The sequence below is a fragment of the Arachis ipaensis genome, chromosome B10 (assembly GCF_000816755.2).
Source record: "Arachis ipaensis cultivar K30076 chromosome B10, Araip1.1, whole genome shotgun sequence".
Classification (NCBI taxonomy): domain Eukaryota; kingdom Viridiplantae; phylum Streptophyta; class Magnoliopsida; order Fabales; family Fabaceae; genus Arachis; species Arachis ipaensis.
The window spans coordinates 25,578,888-25,584,804 of NC_029794.2; positions in this window are offsets into that span (position 1 = coordinate 25,578,888).

Below are 5,917 nucleotides of genomic sequence, written 5' to 3' on the forward strand. Positions count from 1 at the left end.
AAGGAAACGTATTCCCTCCTTGGTGATCATATTTCTAACTAAAACTAAAAACACTAAACGGATTTAGAATCACGCAAACTTTATATTGACGCTTTCGTATTGAACTAAAGTTTCTAACAAGTTAGAGTTTATATTTTTCTGACCAGTATAGCCTTGGAAATTTGAGAAAAACTGTGACTTTCCTGTCCTTGCGGCAGCACAGCACCTTGTCTTCTTTTGGGATTCCTATATGTCACTTAACAACTATGTACTACCTGTTTTCTTAACACCAGTATTCTAGGGACACTAGGCTTTGTTTTGGTTTTAGTTTCACATCAATCCAAGCCTTGTAGAATTTATTACAATTTTTTGAAGTGCTCCCCTATTTTTGAAATCACCGTAAGAATAACTAAAGAGACAGTCCTTCAAAAATTTGTATTTAAATTATACAAATACCGGAACCACCTAAGACTTTACACCTTAATACTAGACACATCTAGGTTTAATTTAAACCAAGTTTCAGCCTTATATCATATCATAGGAAGAAGTTATATAACTATGAAGTCTGTTCTGTTTTAATCAGTTTATTCATGAAAATTCAATGAACTTGTCACCTTTCAAGTTATATAATTAATTCTTTAAAATAGATATTGTTAAGTTAAAAAAATAAATAACATTAATGATGATAAATATAATTGGTTTGGGTTAATAACCCAAGTGGGTTGTGATGATGTGATTCTAGTGTGCAGGTCCAATTTGCTTTTGATGCCGTCCAAATCTTGGAAATCCAATAAACTAAAACAGCTGAATGAAAAATAATTCATTAACCAAGCCCACTAGTTTACAAGCAAAAGAAAAGAAACCATAAGTCAAGTCCAGCAAGTGTTCACTTCCGGTAAACACCAGAGAGAGAGCTTCACTTTCGAGTTCAAACACCAAAGAAGAAGGAAAGAGAAAGCATATCAAGGAAGCTAATGTCAAGGGTACGGATTCGGTACGCCGGCCTTCTTTTGGGCACCGAAACGCGAAAACTTGTTTGACTTATTGGTGCGTTTTTCTATTGAGGAGTCGTTAGATCTTTTATATTTTTTAGTCCAACGATCAAGATCATTCTAAATATAATTTGATGTGATTGGCTAGCTAATAATTTTTTGTAACTTTTATGTCAGTGGAATTACTTTAAAAATATTATTTTCTTGATGGTTATTGTTGTTATATAAAAAATATATGTGGGTTTATATCAAAAGATTAGAAATATGTTAATTTAAATTAATTAGAATTAAGTATCTCCTGTTATGTTAATGTCACCTTCAACTCCTTCAAGAAATTTCCTGAAATGGTAGTGTCTAAGACCATGCTTAATCCCCCACTTGAACTCCCCAACATACTTGCTCCTATCATCACAAGTATGAACTCCACAGCCATGGCTCTGCCCACTCGACTACTCCCCAGCATAAACATCCCAGTGTAGAATCTATAAACCTCGAAACCGTGCCTCAATTCCATCTTAAACTGCCCTTTATACCTGCTCCCTCTTGCCATGTCTCCACCCCAAAACCCTCATACTTCCCATCCACCCAATCCCCTTCATACCTTCCACTCATACTATAATAATAAATCCCACTCTCCCAACACTTCTCCTTCCTTATCTCCCCCTGGTAAATGTCGCCGTTCGAGAACACATGCTCCCGAAAATCCGTGGATCCACCGTAGGAGGAGCCCTGCTGTTTCTGTTTCTTCCTCCCCACGGCCCAGAAGACTGGCAGCAGCGGCCACAGCCTGAATCAGACGTGCCGGATAAGACGCTGTCGAAGCCACCATGATTGAGTGGGGGGAAGGAGTTGGCAACGCGACGACAGAGCGTGTAGGAGAGGCGGTGGGGAGGTTTTAGTCGTTGTCGGCGAACGGAGAAATAATGGAAGGGGCGGTACTTCCGACGGTAGAGAAAAGGGAGGAAGAGAACCTGAAAGAAGAGAGAAGCGATAGTAATAGTTAATTAAATACTGAGTATAATTAACTTTAATAATTAAGTTAAATATATTCACTTAAAAAATAAAAAAATTGACCCTTTATTTTATAAAGAATTGCCAAAAAAGACTAGAAAAAAACAAATATTTTTATTTGATACTTTATGGCTGATCGGTGTGCCAAACAAATTTTTGGCGTTTCGGTACACAAACGTCTCCTGCGTACCGAATCCATGCCCTAATGTCAAATCAAGTTAATCAAAAGCATGCTAAGCAAGTTCAAAGGTTAAAAGTAAATTGTTTCCATTTGCATGCAAGTTAATTATTTCACATCTTCTCCAACTCTCTCCACCACCATTTTGGAAAAAATAAAAAAAGTGGTGGCTGAACATCTCTGCTGTGAATCAATGGTTGAAAGTATTTTTTGAAGCCAAAGCACAAATCTAATGGTTTGTATTTTGCTAAGTTTATTGAAAAAGTTGAATCACTACAACATTTTTGGCCTAAGATAACCCTTATTCGAAGTAACATTTAACGAAAGTTACCTTAGATAGGTAAAGACAATATTTTTTACAAGTTACCTATTTTGAATAAGGTAAAGATAACAAAATTTTTAGCCACCCATAAAAGGAGTTGTCTTTGATATCTAAAACAACATTTATAAAATGTTACAAAATAAAAACTTTAAGACAACATTTATAAATAAAAATACAATATTTTATAAGAGCTGTCAAAAAAATTGAACAAATAACATTTATAAAATGTTTCCTAAAATTGTTTATGGTTAAAAATTTTAGAGAAAAACTTTTAATCATATTCTCACCAATTATTTTTTGAGAAAGTATGAGGAGCCAACGTAATTTGTGTACAATATGTACAATGGGAGTATTTTTGAATTAACATTAAATGATAATTAAATTAATTAATTAAAAAAGTATTTTCAATTTTAAATACAACGCAAATAAAGATTCCAAACAGTTACGAACACCTCCAATTGGTCTCCCTCTCCCTCTCTCTCTCTCTCCCTCTCCATCCTCTCTCATTGGTGCCGCTGAAACCGACGGAATTGCCGGTGCGAGAAGCGCTTCGCTGAAGACCAAGCTGTACCCTAACCCCAGTGAGGAGCTTCTGAAGAGTGAGTCAAACTGGTACACGACGTGATTCCCGAGGCCAGACTTGATGAATCCCTTGGTGAAGAAGAAGGCGAGGCAGATGAGCCACAGGATCGGGTCGCCAAAGCTTGAAAATGCCGCAACGAATGGAAGGATTTTAGTGAGGATGGAGACGCCAAGTCCGAGGATATCGACGGCACCGAGATGCTAACTCTCTCTAGCGCCAGCAATGGAGGACTAGCTTCGACGTGACTGAACAACGTCTGGTAGCAGAATTTTTTGCACCTTCAGCCGGATGGTGGCGACGAGATACACGTGGTAATATTGCTGCTGCACCTTCTGCCATTATCATTGGCCTGCTGCTGCTGGTAAAAGCCAAATGCAAAGAGGTCAGAAGGGGAAAGCCATACAGTGGGCTGAGTAGTTGGGTAAAGAGTTGAGCCAAGTGGTATCTGATTATGATGTGGGTCTTGTGATGATGAGGAAATGGTGGTGATAAGAAGAAGGAGCGCCATTGTTGCCGCTGCAACATTGTTGGCGACGAGATACATGTAGATGTTTATTTTTCATGTAAATGAGAGGTTTATTCTTAATGAAAATGGGATATTTTAATGTATTTAATGGTCAATTTAGGATGGTCATTTTAGTAGGTATGCAGATGGTTATTTTAATTTTTATGTGGATGATTATTTTGACTGGATTGGGTTTAGTTATATACAATTAAAATATGTTGGATGTTCAATTCATTAGGTATGTGAATGATTATTTTTATTCTTAAGTGGATGGTTATTTTTACTAAGGGTGAGTGGTGTGTGGCAAGCCAAGCAACAAAGGTGAAGTGGGATGATTATTGATGAAGGTGGGGGTGACCGCCGGTTGAAAAAGAAGAGGGTATTGGAGTGAAATGTTTTGTTAAATTAAGATTTTGGATGTTTATTTTTTTGAAATAATTAATTAGATTTTTTAAAAATTTGAAATTTAAAATTGGGGGATTTGAAATTTGAAATTTGAAATTTGAAATTTGATGTGAAATAACTGAATGAGAGTTTTTGAATTTAGAGTAATCTATGGAGGGGTTTTATTATTTATCTCTATTGGACTAAATAATTAGCCCATTGTACACATTGTCAAGATTCCTCATTGTCTTCCTAGCGAGATTCTTATTTTTTCAATAAAAAAAAACTTAAACAAAACAAAACTTTGAAAATTGAAATACTTCAGTTCCATTTTACGTACACACAAAGAGAAGCCTTTCTCCCCTGCAACAAGAGCACCGTACCCTTTCTCCCCTTCCTAACGGCGACAGCAAGTCATCAGTGCTCAATCGCCGGTGCGCTCCTCCACGTACGGTGACGGTGCGGTGCTATCCTCGACGGACGACGGCGCGTTGTTCTCCAGAAGCCCTAACATAGCCACTGCAATAACTCACAAACCGTTTCTCTAGAAGCCCTAACAGCGACAGTAGTGCTCAATCGCGGTTCACTCCTCCACGTATGGTGATGACGCGGTGTTCTCCATGATGAACGTGGTGCTTAATCTCGAGAAAATCCTCTCCCATCTCTTCTCTTTCTCATTTTTTCTCTGTTCCTCCATTTCCAGATATTTGAGAAAATTGATTTTGATGTTCTCTGAATTAATTCATTACAGTTTAGTTAGATTTTAAGTTTTAGTTAGTAAATTATTTTACTGTTCTCTGATTTGCTGGTATGTGATTTTGTTGTTCTACAAATTATTAGTGTTGTGTATAAAAGTTTGTTATATGTATATAAGAGAAAATGAAAATAATAATATAGAGTGATATAGAGATTATTGAACTCAGAGAGAATATTTAGGATTAAATTATCGTATCGAGAAGCTGATGAACACATTTGGGGGTTTCGATCTCATTGTTGGCGGCAGCCCTTGCAACAACCTTGGTGGGAGCAATAGGGTAAGCAGGGATGGATTAGAGGGTAAAGAATCTTCTCTCTTTTTTTTTATTACTGCCGTATTCTTGACTTGGTTAAGAATATAATGACAACCAACCAATGAACTATGTCTAAAGAAAGAAAGAAAAAAGGAAAAAAGAAAAAAAATTGTGTTTAATGTTCTTTGTAAAATCCAAATATTTTGGATGTTATCTAACTTGAAAACAGTTCCCACCCCAATTTTGTTGCCAAAGTAAAGGCAACGGGTTTAAATAAGTTTTTATTTTTCACATTTGTGATTTTACTTTTACTATTTTAAGAAAAAAACATTGAAGACTCTTCGACTTTTTTTACCTATTGGATTGATATTGTTTATGCCTTATTTCAAACAAACTTTGCTTTTAATGATGGTTTTGAATCTTGTCATGTTTGGAAGTTTTAATGATATATATGAGAAGACTAAGATCAAGTTTCTAATATCATTAGTAACTAGTTCTGTTTTAGGAACATAGTCAAACTAATGTGCAGCTGCCATTACTACAAAGGCTTCTGCTAAGGTGATTGATGCGTGGCAGAAGTTAGCCCAATTAAGAGATTATAATATAATAGAACATCGTTGCGAGTATAGCTCTTAACTAGCAAAAATCTACCTCATCAATTTAGAAAGGTTGTCACAAAAAGTTTAGAATAAAAATACTGGGAGTATGAGTCCCAGGTCGTCTCCCAACGAGTTTCTAGAAAGGGTGCTAAGTTATTAATAAGGAGTTTTCTGAGAATTTTGAGAGTTGAATGACAGAAAATAAATAATTATAAATTAAAAGAGAAATATATATTCTAATTAAAAAGCCTTGATTGGGAAATGATTAATTGGAAGTTCTATCCTTGTTGGAATTTTTTCAAGTGTAGTATAAAGAGGTTGTTATTTTCACTTAGTTAACCCTTACTAAATAAA